This window comes from Sminthopsis crassicaudata, chromosome 2 (assembly GCF_048593235.1).
Source record: "Sminthopsis crassicaudata isolate SCR6 chromosome 2, ASM4859323v1, whole genome shotgun sequence".
NCBI classification, from domain to species: Eukaryota; Metazoa; Chordata; class Mammalia; order Dasyuromorphia; family Dasyuridae; genus Sminthopsis; species Sminthopsis crassicaudata.
Window position 1 is genome coordinate 418,681,160 of NC_133618.1, and position 19,329 is coordinate 418,700,488.

The window sequence follows — 19,329 nt, forward strand, 5'->3', positions numbered from 1 at the left end:
ATGGCCAGTGTGATTAGATAGAATATTTGTAAGGATGCAAGGTGTAAGAGGAATGGAAAGGTGGGAGAAAAAGTGTAAGTCATTTAATTTTAATGAATCTCAGTTACCTTACTTATAAAATGACAAGATGACTTCTTAAGGTCCAACCTAACCCTGAAGTTCAATGATTCTATATTCCAAATTTACCCATTTCCCAAGCAATCCTGTTCCCTCAAGGTCTTCTCTTCCCCAGGCTGAAAAAAAATCCGCATTTGTTCAGCACATGGTGTCTCTTGAAATCTTTTCAACATGCTAGCCTTTCTGTTCTTGACCATTTCCTCACTGAAATGTGGAATTGAAACTCGAACACCATATATGAACACCATAGCAGTATAAATAACTGGGGTTTGGGGTAAAAAGGGGCATCTGAGGACATGGATCATCATGAGTTTTACTCAGATAAAACGATTGCTAGCATCACACAAACAAGGAGGCTGGATCTATGATTTCTCTGGTATAGGGAACTCCAGGTAAGGAAACTCTTTACAATTCAAATTGATACCTTTTCTGCTACTTAGAGAAATTATTTGTCCTTCATTCTCAAAAGAGGACCATGATATGCAAGTGAATTGGATTTAAATGAGGGAAGGCTGTGCAAGATCATCTGCCTCACTTTTCCCTGCCAGAGGCCAGATACAGATCAGGATGATTGGAGGTGGCCCTGAATGCAATGGGAGACATTCACCTTTTTTAAGCTAAAATCTTCAATAAGTCCTTAGGAAAGAAATCTAGCCAGTGAACCCTAAGATATCTTGAAGGTGTTCAGTGAGCCAAAAGAAAAGGAAAAATGCTTTGAAGAACATCTGTAGGTAAGGGTATGATACCCTATGTGGACAGAGGAAGGGAAGGGATGAGAAAGAAAGGAAGGAAGGAAGGAAGGAAGGAAGGAAGGAAGGAAGGAAGGAAGGAAGGAAGGAAGGAAGGAAGGAAGGAAGGAAGGAAGGAAGGTATGAATTAAAGAATGATTCGAGGAGTTTTGCAACTGACCAATTGTAGTTTGTGGCCAACTTTATTCACAGAGGTTGTTGTTTGTTCTTCCTTCTCAGAAAGGACCATGACATCATAGTGGTGATATCATGACATGCAAATGAATTAGATTTAAGTGAGAGAGGACTGTATAAAATCACCTGCTTCTATTTCCTGTTTAGAGTCATTTGGATCCAGTGGACTGGTGGTAGCCCTGGATGCAATGGGAGAACTTGGCCTTTTTAGCTAAGGAAAGTCTTTAACAGGTCTCTGCTACTTATAGTCTTAGAGAATACCCTAGAGTACTGAAAGTTAAACAAGCTCAAGACAACAAGCATTTGTTAAATGTGTACTATGTGCCAGGCACTGTGGTGCATTATTCAGATAATGGCAAAAACAGCTCTTCTTAAAGAACTCATAATCTAGTGCAGTAATTCTTAAATTTTTGAGGATGTAACTTTATAAGTTACATTTATAACTATTTATCATATTTGAAATAAGAACTAATTTTGAATTTGTAGACCTTATGAAAGGGTTTAAGAGACCCCCAGGGTTCTCTGGACCACATTTTGAGAACCATTGATCTAGTGAAGGGAGGCAGCATGCCAAAGACCATGTCCAAGCAAGGATAATTGGTAGGTGATCTGAGGCACTAGTATTAAGGGGGATCAGGATCAGGAAAGGCTTCTTGCAGAAAGTAGAAATTTAATTTAGACCTGAAGGAAGCCAGGAAGAAGAAAAGAGGAGGGAAAAAATACCTGGCATGGGGGACAGCTGGTGAAAGTGCAGTCAGGAAGTGGAGAGTCATATGCAAGGAAACAATTGTCACTGGATCATAGACTGTGAAAGCTAATTAAAGTATTATAATACTCTAGAAAGGTAAGAAGAGCTCAGCATGTGAAGGTCTTTAAAAAACAATTGGAGGATTTTCTCTTTGCTCTTGAAGATCATAGAGAACCCCTAGATTTTTAAAGAATAAGGGAGTGACATGAACAAATAGGCTTTAGGAATAACTATTCTGAATGAAGAATGGTCTCGAGTGAGAAGAAATTTGAGGTCAAGCCCAACCTGAGGGCTATGACAATATCCTGGACATGAAGTGTTGAGGGCTTACCCCAAAGGAATGACAATATCAAAAGTTATTCTGAATTTACACGTTTACACAATCAATATATATTTCTCCACATTGTTCCTAGGAAAATGAAGTGTTTATTGTTGAGTTATTTCAGTCATGTCCAACTCTCCATGATCTCATTTGGGGTAAACTGGCTTTAAATGCTTTTCAGGATCACTGGGAAAACTAGAAACAAACACATTATTAAAGACAATATATACAGGGCATAATTGGTAGATGATCTGATATGAAACTCCTGATATGGAAACTGCCTCTACAACTCCAATTTAACAATTTGTTTAACGTAGACACTCAGAGAATACACTGAGAACTTGAGAATCAACTGGCTTGCCTTTGGTCACATAGCTAGTATGTCAGTGATAGAACTTGGACGTAGGTCCGTTTGACTCCAATGCAGGGGTACAAAAATTAGATGGCAGCAGGAAAGGATAACTGAGAATTGCAGTGATCAAAGAAGATTCATAAAGGAAATAAAACTTTACCTGGTCCTTGGAGGAATATAGAAATGAAGTAGAAGAAAGGACATATGTGTGTGTACGTGTGTGTGTGTGTGTGTGTGTGTGTGTGCATGCAAGGTGCTTGTTACAAGGTTGGGAAATATTGCAAAAATGGGAATATAAGACTCCTTTCTGGCACAATGAGTAGACCATCTTGGCTGAGTTGTTTGCTTTTTTCCCTTTTAATTGTGATAAAGTCAAGTCACTTTAGGGAGGTATGCCCAATGACAATACTTGGCAACATTGTCCATGATAATTTTACTGCCCTCAGACTCCACAAGAGAGGAAAGAGTCACTCACATTTTCTTGACTGAGCCTTTCTCTCCCTTCACAAGGTGCCAAAGAATGTTTATTTTTCAGTTATGCTCCCCACTTACTTTCCACTTTCCACCTTCCAGACCACTTTCTCCAGGTTCCCCAATATCTTGCATTTGGCACATGAGAAGTGAATTGTACCTTCACTTAGGCTCTAGGGAGAGATACATGGATATCCTGCAACACAACAGTGTGATTACATTGTGAGAAAGAGAGGTTCAGTGAAAGGATTGGTTACAGAACAAGGATTCTTTATAAACACTATTAAAAGTTGGATTTTCCCCCTTCAAGTTTCAAGGTTAAATTAGCCTTTTTTAATCCAAGAGTATTACAGACCTCTACCTCCCCTTTGCTCCTTTGGCCTATTTTGACCAACAAACACCATTTTCCTATACTTTTTTCCCACTTGCAAAATATCATAGGCTGGATATTATGCATTCCCAACCTGTCAGCTTTGGCTGCATTACAGAGTGCTCAATTATGCTCTAATCGAATAGCTGCCCAATGCAGGCCACATAATGACTTCCTGATTATCTGCCTTTAAATGATGAATGAAATGAATATGTAACATTCTGTTCAAATATAGCATACTTAGCATGCCAAATGGAAGCTGGTTTTGTGCTCCTCTCCCTGAAAAACATATATTTTATTGTAATTTGGTCCAACAGTTGTTCGTAGCTTGTTTTCTTGTCATCAAGATAAACATTGAATGAGCTATCTCGGAGAATATTAGTGTTCATTTTTGCTTTCTAACAGATGCTAAAGGTGTTAAACATTGTTTAGTCTGCTTAGGTTCCTCTCTTTACATCACCCTGTTGATTTAAAAAAAAAAAGGTCAGATTTATATGAATAGTTCTTGTTGGGTATATTCCAATACACATTGGCACAACAGCAAGTCTGTTATGAGTAATGTATTGCAAAGACAACAACATTAAGGTTTGAATAAATTATTTATTGGCAAGAGGACTATATTTTAATAGCAATTCACAATATTAGCACCAAATGATGAGGACAGGATTTGAAAACTCCACTGCTGTCTTTACCATTTCTAGGCCTAAGCATGCTGGGTCTGTTAATTTTGTTACATTCCCACATGATTGTTTTTTCTCCAGTGACATCATTTCTAAAAGCATATTCCAAAGACTATTGGACATTATAATCTCCAAAAAATTATCACTTTAAAAATATACAAGATACCTTTTCAAATTATACTACTATTTAGTTAACTATGCACTCTTTACTGGGTAAATTAATGTTTGTGAAATAAGGTAGTTTCAACATTATTTACTGAGAGTCACCATCTCAATGGTCTTTCACCTAACACAGACACACATGCACATACTACCACCACCACCACAATCACCAACCTTATTCCTAACAAGAATAATATTCTCATGTATAGTATTACTTACTACTTTCGTTTTATCTTTTAATTTATTAAATTGTATTAATTTGCTAAATTATGTCATCAAGCTCATTACTAATTAATTTAATTTTTCATTATTGCTGTATGAATTCTTTGTTCTATATTCTCTTATAAGTCTGTATTTTCTTTACACTTTTTGGTCCGGATTCCATTTCTTTTCAATCTTCTATTCAAATTAATATAATAGAAAAAAAAATGGGCTTTGAAACAGAGAATTTGGGTCTAAATCTGGTCTCTGATGTTAACTGTGTGACTTAGGAAGTCTTTGAACTGCCCTTGGCTTCTGTTTGTTCACCTTTAAAATGAGTATCCTGGACTAGATGATTTTTCCAGCTTTACATCTATGATTCTATTTCTTGTCTGTTAAACTGATAGTGGTGAACAGGAATTGTAAGCAGAGGAATATAGATAGATAGCACTGAAAGTGTTACACAATTTGTCACATCCATCTTAATCTAGAGTTCAGGATTGGAGTCAAGAAAATCTAAATCCAAATCCTGCTTTTGATACTTATTACTTGTATAACTATCTATGTCACAGTCTTTGAGACTGTTTCCTTGTCTGTAAATGGACAAAACGATACCTCTAGGTTTTAGTTCGCAGGGTTGCTATGAAACTCGCTTGCTTGGAAACTTGTAAGACGCTAACAAACATGTAGTTTTTAGCATGATGGAGATTTTATGAGGTATACATTTCTTTGATTTTAAGAATTGTACTTTTATGTATTTCTTGATAAAGAAAGTTGACTAGATCCAAGTTAGGGAGTTACTTTTTTATTTGTTAATTTTCCCCCTTTCTTGGTCCAAATAATTTCTTTAAAAGTAGTTATATTTTTTTATTTTTATCTCTCAAAGTGAAGAATTTGAATGATGAAAGAAAAGTAAAAGATATACAGCGAAACAGAGAAAACTTCTTTCCTTGTTTTCTTGACTCTAGATTTTTCAGTAGCCCTTAGGATTCAGATTGCATTCAATTATGCAGTTTCAAAGCCTTAGGTATTATTTCTCCAGCTAGTATCCTCATGATGTCTTTTTATTTAATTAAAGTTTTTTTTTCAAGATATATGTGTGACCAATTCTTCTACATTAGCCCTTGCTAATGTAGTTCCAGTTTCTCCCCCTTCTCTCCTGCCCTTCCCTGGATGGCAAGTAGTCTAATATATGTTAAACATGGTAGAAATATATGTTAAATACAATACATATTTATACAATTATCATGCTCTACAAGAGAAAAAGTGAAACAAAATAAAATGCAAGCAAATAACAACAAAGAATGAAAATGCTATGTTGTGGTCCACATTCAGTTCCCCCAGTTCTTTCTCTGGTTATAGATAGCTCTCTTCATTACTGAACAATTGGAACTGTTTGAATCACCTCATTGTTGAAGAGAGCCAAATCCATCAAAATTGATCATTGTATAATCTTGTTGCCATGTATAATGATCTCCTGGTTCTGCTTATTTCACTTAGTATCAGTTCATGTAAGTCTCTCCAGGCCCATTTGAAATCATCCTCTTGATAGTTTCTTACAGAACAATAATATTCCATAACATTCACATATCATAATTTACTTGGCCATTCTCCAATTAATGGACATTCATTTAGTTTCCAGTTTCTTTGCCACGATGAAAAGGGCTACCACAAACATTTCTGCACATGTGGGTCCCTTTCCCTCCTTTAAGATCTCTTTGGGACATAATCCCAGTATAAACACTGCTGGGTCAAAGGGTATGCACTGTTTGATAATTTTTTGAGCATAGTTTCAAATTGTTCTCCAGAATGGTTAGATCTGTTCAGAGTTCCACCAACAATGTAGTAATGTCCCAGTTTTCCCACATCCCCTCCAACATTCATCATTATCTTTTCCTGTCATCTTAGACAATCTGAGAGGTGTTTAGTAGTATCTCAGAGTTGTCTTAATTTGCATTTCTCTGATCAATAGTGATTTAGAGCACCTTTTCATATGACTAGAAATAGTTTCAATTTCTTCATCTGAAAAGTTTCTGTTCATATAATTTGACCATTTATCAATTGGAGAATGGCTTGAATTATTATAAATTTGAGTCAATTCTCTATATATTTTGGGAATGAGGCCTTTTACAGAACCTTTGAATGTTAAAATGTTTTCCCAGTTTATTGCTTCCCTTCTAATCTTGTCTGCATTAGTTTTGTTTGTACAAAAACTTTTTAACTTAATGTAATCAAAATTATCTATTTTGTGATCAATAATGATGTCCAGTTCTTCTTTGGTCACAAATTCCTTCCTTCTCCACAGATCTGAGAAGTAAACTATCCTATGTTCTTCTAATTTGTTCATATTAGTATTCTTTATGTCTAGATAATGAACCCATTTCAACCTTATCTTGGAATATAGTGTTAGGTGTGGGTCAATGCCTAGTTTCTGCCATACTAGTTTCCAATTTTCCTAGCAGTTTTTGTCAAATAGTGAGTTCTTATGTCAAAAGCTAGGGTCTTTGGATTTGTCAAACACTGGGTTGCTGTACTTATTGACTATTTTGTCCTGTCAATCTAACTTATTCTACTGATCATGATGTTATGATGTTATCCAGCTTCTCAGATTCTTTTTTCACATTGCCTAAATGCCCTTTGGATTGTTCCCCCAGCCCCAATTCTTTCATGTACTATTCTATTGAATAAAATATTTTTGTAAAAGAAAGTAGAGGAAGAGAGAAAAGTTCTGCAAAACTCATCAATATATTGAACAAAGTCTGATAATATATGCAATGTTTCATATCCTTGGATCTTCCAACTCTGAAAAGGGGTGAAGTGAAGGTGAATTCTCATATTTTCCCTTTGAGTCCATGCTTGTTTTTTATAATTTTACAATATTTATATTTTATTATTTTTTTTTGTTTTTCTTTTCATCTGTGTTCTGATGTATAGCTTGTTTTTTATCTTTGTTATCTCCAATTCATGTAAATCTTTCCTATTTCTTCATATTCAGTACTTCTTGCAACACAGATTACTATTTCATTACATATATGTCCTATAATGTGTTTAGTCATTCACCAATGTGTGAGTATCTGCATTTTTTCAAGTTCTTTGCTGCCACAGAAAGTGCTGTTATATATATATTTTATTGTATATAGAGATTTCTTTGCATTATTAACCTCCCCATGTATAAATGTAGTAGTGGAATCACTGGGTAAAAATGCATGGATATGTAAGTCACTTTATTTGCATAATATGAAGTTCTTTTCCAAAATTATTTTACTAATCTACAATTCTATCAACAATGCAATGGTACACTTATGTTCCCACAACCTCTCCAACATTAACTATTCCCAAAATAAGGAGACTTCAAAGCCATATAATAGGCAAGAGATGTAATTTATAGTTGTACCAAAAAGTCATCTTTGGATTATGCATACACTTAAATCTAATTTTGAACTTACCTATACTGATGTCCCAGGAAACCAATGGCAGAAAAAAAACATGTTTCTGATAAATTAAGTCCTGACTCACATATTTTAAATTTTCTAATTACCTTGAATAGTCTCTAAGCTGATCATATAACAAGACTACATGTGCCATTTTTTAAGAGATGTCTTCTTTTGCTTGAGCTAGAGAGTAAGGCTTAGCTCTTCAAATAAAACCTTACTTAAATTGTCCTGTAGAATCTATGCACAATAATTGTCTTTTTTTTATTTACATACACATATATACAAGCAGGTCTGCAATTTTCTTTAGAATTCAAAAATCTTTAGATATAACTGGAATTAGATGGAAGAACAAAGAAGCCATAAGATTCAGAAGAAGAATTAGACAATAGCAAGAAAGACAGGAGAGCAGTAAAAGAAAGAAAAAAAATGAGATCTAGAAAGAAAAGATATTGGTATCTGGAAAACTATGAAAACTTGTCTTTATTGTCAGAGTTCCTTCTCTTCCTCTTGATTTCTCTGTTACTCTTAATGTCTCTCTATTTTCCTCAGATATCCATGTTTAAAACAAGTTAGCTTCATATCCCGTTCTCCTTTGCAGATCACAACCAGTCATCAACTCTTGTCAATTCTAATTCTATGCTAACTCTTATGTTTATCTTCTTTAACTACAACCTAGTTCAGGCTTTGGACAGCTGCAATTGTCTCCTAACTGCCTTTTCTGCCTATCGTCTCCTTATTTTAAATCCATCTAATACATAGCTGCTAGATTAATGTTCCTAATCAATAAGTTTGATCACATTACTCCTTTCTTCTAGAAATTCCAATAACTCCATGTTGTCTAACAAATAAAATTTATTTTCCTTAGCCTGGAATTTCTTCATGCTCTGATCCAACTTTCCCTTTTCTGTCTTTATTTCCCATTCATCTCTCTTAGTTATTCTATGCTACAACCAAACTAATTGTGTCCTTTAATATATCCTGTGTTTTCCTGTCTTCCTGTTTTTACTCTTAACATTTTATATATCTAGTAAGAATTCCCTCCCACTATCTGCCCATTAAAATTCTGCACACATAACACTTTGATGCCAAACTTAAGTAAACCTCTTCCATAAATCCTGACCCAAAAGTAATGACTACATGCTCATAGGAATTCATATGCCTTCTTTGTATATATTACATTTCAGTTTCTATTAATTAATACCTTATATATTTTGTATGTCCTCCATGAGATCATAAACTCTTAGAAGATAGGAAGTATGTATGTTATACATTTTTGACATTCCTTCACTCCTTCTCTAATTTCTCAAAGGTGTTTTATATATACAGAAATGTACACAGGTTAAAGTACATATGCATATCTTTTATATCTTGTATATAACTTATACATATACATATACACATATGCTAAAGGGCAGAGGATACCGGAGGTCTTAGAGACAAATACAGCTTGTTTCTGCTTCATGTGCAGTGCTTACAAAGATGTCCCTGTGGTTCATAAATCAGAGCATTTTTTCCCAGATTCCATGTGTAGTGGTGGGTGTTCCCTGTCTTGCATATAGAATGCCCAGAAAGAATGTCCATCTTCAAGACATTTGATAAGTCTGTATCAATTCAACCAAACTATAGCTCTTAAATCCCCACTGATATATTTTCCTCTTGATAATAAGTGATATGACACAATTAGTTCAAAGCAATGACAATTAATGAAATCAGATAGAAAGAAAATCAGATATCAGTAGAATATTCCACCATATAAACTGAGATCATACTATCCCCAAAATACATACACATAGGAACACAAAATACATACACGTAGGAACAATGATATCATGTAAGGAACTTTCAGGAGATATGTGTACATAATGAAAATGTGACCAAGATGCATATATCAAAAAGCATCTCACACCTCCATCATTGCTGGGTCTCTAATGTCTTCTATTTGCGTCATAATACTTCCACTGGGCTTTATCTCCACCAGTTTCCCATAGCAGATATTCTTTGAAAATGTGTATCTTAGCCAGAAATATGTGTAACATATAGTGAGTATGGCACATGCTATATTGGGGGCACTGCTCTGCTAATCTCATGAGCACTGCTAAGCAATTGTCTAATGATTGTGGTTTACATGTTATTGTACTAATTCTATAGATGTAAAGCTTCTCTATGCTTCTAGTTTCTGTGTTCATCTGGATTCCCTAGCTGAGGAGATACCTTATAAATCCAAAAGATTTAAATTTCAACTCTTTTGAGAGGGAGATGTTGTACTTTCATATACCCAGTATCAAACTAGGAAAAACCTTGAGTTATTTTTCTTCCTGTAAAGAGAATTTATATTGGTTCCCAGAACAGAAAGTGTATGTAAGTGAGTTTGTGTGTGTATATATGTATGTATGCACATGTGTGCACATCTGTGTGTGTTTCTCAAGAGTCTCCAACTCTCAAGAGCCAAGCTCTTTTGGAACATATTAGTCATCTAGGCCAGTGAAAATTGCAAGTATCTAAAATGTCTTTTAAACTCACTATAACTAGGGCTGAATTCTAGCCTTTTGTTCCAAATATCCAATTTAGAATTAGAAATTCCTAAAATACTATGCAAATGAAAGGGGGCATATGGGACATAAGAACAATAGCCTTTTTGGAGAGTCACTCTGAGCTATTATTCTATATTCACATTCCTGCATTTATTCTGTATTTATGAACAGCATAAACTTCTAGATTTGAGCATGTATTATTTCTTCCTCCTACTTCCAATCTTGGAGAAAAAGAAACAACTTAGGGCAATAGTCTTCCAATGAAGGGTGCAACACTGAAAAAAATAATTGAGTCTCATTTTTATCTACAACATAAGGGAGAACTTATAATGAGTCTGCCGCAGATTCAGCAAAAGCTACATATATGGGAAGTATGAGATTTCTCCCATTCTCATCAGGTCCCAAACATAATAGAATAAGATATGATTCTCAAAGGTTTTGCAATATCTATTGGCTATTATTTATTACCATAAGATAATGTAACATAGCACTTTTTTTGGAATCAAAAAGATCTGGATTTAGATCCCATTTAAAAGATTTCCTGGCATGTAATCTTACACAAGTTATTTATAATCTCTATAAACTTTATTTTCCTCATCTAAAAATAATAATAGCAGATACCCTAAAGTATCATTTTAATGATAAAATGAGATTTTATATATATAAAATGCTTCACTGATTCTAGGCAAGATGTAACTATAAGCTAAATATATTGTTGTATTAAAGGGTTGGTTGCTAGAAATCTCTCAAATAGAACTTAAGATTTAAGAAACAATGCTGTTTTTGGAAAATCAACAAATACAGAAAATAAAAATTTTGATTAGTGTAGAAATTAAAAAGAATATATAAAAGTTTTAATATAAAGTTTAACTCTAGGTAGATAGGCTAGGAGATGAATTCAGTATATGAATCACCATTTCTTGGAAGAGGACTCAGGAAGATTATATATTTTAATATCTGTGAAGGAAGTGATTCAACATCCTAGAATATTACATGGAATAGAATAGGATAAAACATAAAGGGGGGAAGTTAGTGGAACATACTGCTGTTATGACTTCTGTATTTGTTATTGATGGAGAGAGGATAAATCTCATTCTCTAAAATTGTCTCTGTCAATAGACATTGAGAAAATACAGTAATTTGGCATCTTTCATCAAATATTCTGAAATTCTTATAAAAATGAGTTCCAAATATTTAGGATGAAATCCAATTAGGATCTGGATGAAGTAGATTTGATTTGGGGCTCCATTATTAAGTTTGCTCTGCAGTCATTTAATGTCTTGATGTTTTAAAATTACACCTGTAAGGGAATATGGAAAAAGCTTCAATTGTTCCCACTACAATGCCTATCATAGAACACATACTTGTGAGAAGTACTATGCATGTTCCCAGTGTGGGAAAAGCTTCAGTTAAGAGTTCTGCCCTTACTACACATCTGGGAGTTAGTATGAGAAAGAAGTTTTTGACTTAGTCAAGGCTTAATGTAATTGAAAAAAAAATCATAAATATTTTATGCTTGGGAGAAAGGATGAGAGAGAATTCTTAAATCACAGTTGACTAACAGGTGCTTGTTAAGGTTTTCTTAACATTCTCACTGAAGCTGATCCATATCCTAGGAACTATCTCTGGTTGACTTTGTACAATTAAGGAATAGAATCAAGAAATCTTAATGAGAGTGCTTAATTCTGCCTTAAATATGCTCCATTATTACATAGTTTCACAAAGTGATGCAAAGAAATGTGATCCATTTGGATTTTCTTTCTGTGATCCCACATGCACTTAACAATGTGCAGACAAACCAACAGAGGTGACAAGTATTTCAGGACTAATCTGGGTGGGATTTATTTATTTTTTTTTAATTTAGAAATATGATTCCATCGGTATATGGAATCTCTAATATGTTAACTCTTTCTACCAGTATGGAAAAAGCAAGTTACATTTAACTTAGAGTCTTAGAAATTTCTTAGGTCACTAAAAGGTTGTGTGTGACTTGCTCATGGTACATCACGTATCTATGTTGAAAATATGACTTAAATCCAGGTTTTCCTCACTCCAAGACCAGGATATGTGGGATCATATATCTTTCAGGTGGGGATACTATAGCATATTTTCTCCTTCTAATTCAAATATGCATTCAGAATTTAGCCATAGGACCACATGTGCAAATATGTTTGTAGCAGCTCTTTTTGTGGTAACAAAGAATTGGAAAATGAGTGGATGCCCATCAATTGGGAATACCTGAATAAACTGTGGTGATATGAAGGTAACGGAATGTTATTGTTCTATATAAAATAATGAACAAGCTAATTTTAGAAAGGCCTAGAAAGATTTACATGAACTAATGCTGAACTAAACAGGCAGAAACAGGAATACATTATGCACAATAACAGCAAGGATGTGTAATGATCCCTATGAAAGACTTGGTTCTTCTCAGTGGTTCAGAAATCCAAAGCAATTCCAATAGACTTTGGACAGAAAATGTCATCTCTATCCAGAAAAAGAACTATTGAGATTGAATGTAAATCAACATGTGCTGTTTATCTCTTTTTTTCTGTTTTTTTTTTTTTTTCTCTCCCATGGTTTTCCCCTTTGTTCCTTTTTTTCTCTCCCAATACAATTCATAAAGTAATGTATATTAAAATAAATTAGTTTTTAATTAATGGCAAAATGCCAAATATTTGAGCATTTTGCCAGCAGTTAAATGGAAATAGGGTGCCAGTCAGTAATGTCACTAGTGGTTAACACAGACTAGGGAACAATATTAATAAGAGTTTAAGCTAATGATAGTCAAAATATTACGACTGTGTCTGGATACCCTTAGAACAAATCCTGAAAAGGAAATGTAGCAGGACTCACTGTGGGAGAGTAAGCCCAGAACATATTTTACTATATAATTTAAGATTTTTTTAACTTATATTTCGTTGATTTTTATTTTATTATAACTTTCTAATTTGCTTCCCCCTCCTTCAAGTAACCTTTACTTATAGCAAATAAGTAAAATTAAGCAAAATAAACAATAACATTGTCCATGTTTATATATTTTTTTAAATTGTTAACTAATAATTCAGTTTTAGGTTCTTGAGGATCTTTGGTTGATCTCTATTGAGTAAAAAGGGAGAGATTCACAAGTGCATTTAGGAATAGGATCAAGCCAATAGGGAATAACTTAGTCTTAGAACATATGCGATATTTGGTTTTGCCATATTAAAAATTGGAACAAAGTAAAATTTAGTGATCTCTTAGTTTGTCTCAATTCTAGCTGTTAGGAATTGGCTTGCTTTTCCTTCCACAAATGTTTGTACTGGTTTGCAAACATTACTGTTTCTGATGAAAATAAACATTCCCCCCCAAAAAAAATAAATAAAATTATAAACCTGTAAATTGATCTTTTGGCCCAGTAATTACAATTCAGTGGGGTTATAACTTTTTGAGTTACTACTTTTATGCCTATTTTGGATTTAAGATTTCAAGGAATATAAACAAATCTTTACTCTAGTTTATCAAAGCACAGGGCTTATTGATTTATGAAAAACCACCTGGATCACTTTTAGTTTCTATGCAAAATAAAAGGGTTGAAAAATATTGGCTCAAAATCTCTTCCAGTTTTAAATCTATGTTACTATAATTATATTTATAGTATGCTTGTAACTTTTCTTCCCCAGTCAATTTGACACCAAAGCAAAGTGAGTTGCACTGAGGGTGGCCTTCTATAACAGTCCCCTCCTGCTTTTCACTTCCTTTCTTGGGTTCATTACTGCCCTTTTGAGACCTATTTTCCTGTTTAAAGGCATCCTTGATGGCCATTTAAGCCAAATAGAAATATTGGTAAGAATGCCTACATAGTGTAATTTCCCCCAGGTCCGGCATCCCCTAAAGATCAAATTGAAAGAATAGATGTTTAGGAATCCAGTGTTTATTGCACATGAAGGACTGGTCTTAGCAATCAGACAGTCCATTACTGTCTTTATATATATGAGGAAGCATAAGTCTGCATGAGCATTTTGTCAAAGACCACCTTTTTTATTCCAAATTCTTTTCTTTATCCCACAGGCTACATATGGGAACAATTGTTCATTCTATATTTAATCATTTTCTAATAATCTAGTTTTCTTGTAGAGGAAGAACACAATCAAAATGTTTTTTTTTTTATTTTTTTAATATGAAATATTTTGCTCAATTTAAAATGGCCAATCAATGTGTATCTACATTGTCCATCAAAGTGTCATATTTTCAGGCACTGTCACCTGGGGCTAGATCTACTGAAATCAATTGGAATCTGAATGTGCTGATCCAAGTAATATTAGCTCCACCTTTTGTGTTGTCAAGCACCAGATTGAAAAGAATACTAGAATTTCAGTTCAGAAAATGGGGAAATAAGGGAGTATATAGCTTGGGTACTCTGGTTTTGTTGCTTCATATAAATTCACAGCTAATGAAATAATTTTATTTTTAGTTAGTTAAGTCCCCTTAAACATTTTGTTGCAAGAAGTTAGACAGCTAAGTAGTAATTGGTAGTAGTGTTTTCCTAATGCATTCCTAAAAGAATGGAGGAGATTAAAATTGCTTTATGATAATTTCTGCCTTTTCAAAAATAATAGTTCCTGTTTGCTAATTTTTTGCATGTTTTTCTAAGATCTATTTTTTGATGTCAGTCCTCATGACCATCACGTGCTTTCCTACAGAGTAAGCAGCTGATCATCCTTTCTTTTATAGATCTAAATTTTTTTTAAATAAGAAATTGAATGAAAAAAACTATCACCTAACAGCAGTTACCTTATGTGTACTCAGCTAAATCCTGAACCTATACAATATATAAAGATTACTTGTAGGTGGATATACCAGCATAGAATTGCTAATGGCATTTTGGGACTTTGTTTCAATTTGTTAGCTAACAAACTCCTTAAAAATTTGCTGGTTTCAGAAAAAAGGCAAACCTATCTCCTGCACATCTGGCTGCTACAATCTGTTTTCTCGACCATTCTAGTCAAATTCAAATTTGCCATCCACAATAATTGGTGCCTCTGTTATGTCAATGTGACAGCTACACACCATGCTAAGCTCCTTAGCATTTCATTTGTATTTTGTAAATGGAAATGTTATGAAAATCCATGGCCTCTTATTCCCCCCCTTTGTATTTAACACTTCGATGTTCCATTTTTAGAAGTATTAATGAATTCACTGTGGCTTCCAAAGCACAAAAATCTAGATATGCCTTTATTGTGTACATACACAAAGACTATTGCCTTTTTAGCCCCCTTTGCAAAGGACACTTTCTATAATAGGCAGACAGTGAAATGAAGATGACCTGGTTTTGTTTGTGTTCCATTTGTGTTTGGTTAACATTTTTATGACTAAATAAGGACATTCCAAGGTTTCCTAGCATTTTAGGAGCCTATATTTTTTCTACTTTTTTTTTTTTTTAAACAGAAAGAAGCTTCTTTGTAATTGGTTGGAACCAATTTTTATTGAATAGTTTCATCCAATACAGGTTTTGAGAAATATATTTTCAAAATATAGCACATCAAAAAATCATAGAACCTTCATAATCTCATCTCACCTCCCATTTTATAGATGAAGGAACCAATGTTGCAATGACCTGCCCATTGTCACTAAACCAGCTAATGGCAAACCTAAGCTCTTTTCTCAGAACTTTAGACTCCCAGTCCCTCAGATGATCCCAATGAGCCAAGCTCATATTGTGTGTTGGAATATTTGGATGAGAACAATAGAGATCTATATTTATCCATTTGCCTGGCATTTGAGGTCCAGCTCCAAAGGAATCCAACCAGAATGAGGCTATTCATGATCTGAGTTTCTAATCAAAAGATCAGACTACAGAGGGGAGAGAAGGAGGTTGGATGGGGTGGGGTTCAAACAGAGGCAAAATTAGGTGTGAGGAAGATAAAGAGCTAAGAAGCTATGGTGCAATTTTTAAGAAGTAAAGAATTATTATGAGCCAGAAGAGGAAAGAAACAATGACCATCAAATCAGACTTTGTCTAAAGGAATTGTTATAAACCAGTAGATCTTTAGAGCTATTCAGGATAAAGCAGATAGAAGAAAGGAGAAAAGGAGCTGAAGTATAGGAGGTGGCTGTGATAGTAGCAACAGCCTTCAGTTTTGTCACATAAGGATAGGAATGTAGTCTAGCCCTGTAAAGGATATGTCTCACATATATTTGGTTCTTAGTAGATGAACAAATAGGAATGAATGAAGGGCATTGTCAGAGTGTAAGGATTCACAGCCATTAAGCTGTTCCAATCAGATTTCTTCAGCTAGGGAGAGAAAATTAAGACTGGATTAGATACCTGAGATCAGCAGCTTGACAGATCAACAGGGAAAGCTATAAGGAAGAATTGAGTGAAAATAATTGCTTGATGAAAGAATTGTTCTGCTGAAGATACTTTCTCAATTCTAGTCTGTTCAAGAATTTGATTGTTCCTGTTCCTAAAGACAGTTGTGTGTAAGTGGTTAGAATTCTGGACTTGGAATTAGGTTAAGACCCATATTCAAATCTTGCCTGAGACAAATACTACTTATGTGACAAAGTTACATAACATGTTGTGCCTTAACCTTTTTATTAGTAAAATTGAAATAATAGCAGCACCTATTTCACGCAACTTATATCAAGTATCAAATATGATAATATATGTAAAGTGTTTTTTGCAAACTTTAAAGCATTAAGTGCCAGGTATTATTGTCATTACTAAAAGGCAAGTTCAACTCTAGCAACTGTAATTTTCCAAAGAGGAAAATGCAATCTTTGCCCAAATTTCAATGTCTTGGAGTAAAGGGTTAAACATAAGGAACAATTGGAGGAATGAAAAACATAATTGAGAAGTTTAATGGTCCCCACCCTACCCCAAGAATAGCAGGGTTGCCATTTGAGGCAGATAATGCATACAGTTCTGCTTTCCTTAATTGAAAGTCTCTGTCCCCCATGACTAAGAAATAGGACTCAATTCTGGGTTGTTTGTAGCGTGATTGAAACAAAAGAGAGAAGATATAGGTTTTAGTCATCCCCCCCTCCATATCTCACTAATACTGTGTTACTTTTAATAAATTCCTCTCCTCTCTGGGCCTCATTTTTCTCCTCTGTAAAAATAAAGAGGTTGAATTTAAGAATGCTTCCAACGCTAAAATCTTATGATTCTATTTTCAAGGTTTAGAATTTCTACATGCTTACTTATTCTTTTGAGTTGTGACACTTCCAAGATAAACTCACTACTACATACTACATGTATATATTACTACTACATACATATGTAGCAAAATTTTTCCTCCAGTGCTCCTTGACTTTCCCATGGGTGCTAGAGATTTCCCTCTGCCTTATATTGTTTTCTTTCATCATAGACAACAGAGAGTGTTTTGTTTTAGAATACAAATATGGATAATGTAATTTTTAATTTAGGTGAAGACTCTGAAGAATAGTAGAGAGTCAATGAGGAAGTTGATAGTGGACTGGCTCTGAGATCAGAAATCCTAAATTTAAGTGCTCTCTCTAACAAATACAAGGTACAACCTCAGAGCCAGTCATTTAGCATTCCTACAGTAGTGTAGGGAATATCTATACCAGAATTTCCCTACCCTAGTGTAGTCATGGGAATAGACCAAAGCAACCGCCACCCTAAACTTCATGAAAAACTATTAAAATACTTTTTTTTTATAAATTTAAGCATATATATTTCTTTTAAAAGTTAATTAAAGAATTATTTTGAGAATTTAATAATTAAGAATTTTTATTCTTTTCCATTCCAAATTTCTCTTTCTCCTTTCCCTTTTCTAAAAACTTTTCCTAAAAACCTATCCTTTCTAATAAAGAATAAAAAAGAGAGGGAAGAAAAAGTGATTCAACAAAACTAGCCAATACTTGCATCAAGACATTATACATGATATTAGATAGTTAGATATTCCAAACCCTGCAAAGAAAGAAGGGAGGAGTATTTTTTCTCCATCCTTTGGGATAAGGTTTTATTTCTTTATTTTTTCTGTTTGCATTGTTATAGCTGCTTTCACTTTGCATCAGTAAATATATCTTCTCATGTTTCTCAGAATTCTTTCCATGCATTGTTTCTGGCAGTGCTTTGATATTCCACTCCATTCATCTAAAGAATATATACATCTGAATAATTCCATATCAATTTCCAGTACAGTGAACTCCTGGACAGTGTCCACACTTGTTTCTTTTATGACTAGCATTGAATTTTGTTGATAGTTATTTTAATAAATGAGTCATTAATTCAGAATTGGAAATTTGCATTATTTGGACATTGACTTCATAAAAGGTTTGACCTGCAGACCTCTTAAAGCTTGTAGCAGCTTGAAGCCAAAGTCTAAAGCACAAAATGTTATATTAAAGTCCAGGTGTTCAAAGTGTAATAAATAGTTCCCCAAAGATTAGAAAATGAATATTTAACCAGATGATTCCATTTGATTTGCTTCATTCATTTTTTTTTTATTATTCTTGTGAAAACAGTGAGGATAGAAATCATATTGACAGGATTTTAATATCTTCTGGTAAATGAAAGCTATAATGCCAATAGGTGTCAAGTTCTTTTGCAGGAGTACCATTTGGCAATCTTGGTTGGAACAATAATGGCCTAAGACATGACATAGCAGAAATTCATTTCATATATAAGATTTAGAGAGTTCCTTTCTGATCAGATGGAAGAAGTTTACTGAATTTGTACTGAGTAGTTGATAATTATGGTCAAACTAGTTAAATTAATTAGTTTCTATTTGCAAAAGCCCAGAAACTGAAAAGCATCATCTATGAAAGCTTTTAAGTACTTAATTATTATTATTTTACTTTCAAATAAGGAGAGAATTTTCAGAGAGTGATCTGATTGTTGGAGTAGCTTGATGTTAATGCCCACTGAAAGACAACTATTCTGCAAGTCTTTTAATAAGGTTTACTTGATTAGGTAATCCCATTTTTAAGGCCCTATTTCCACAGTTTAAGTGAGGTACTATATGTATTGGGGTTATCTTGACCAGAAGAGAATTCCCTTCTTCTTTC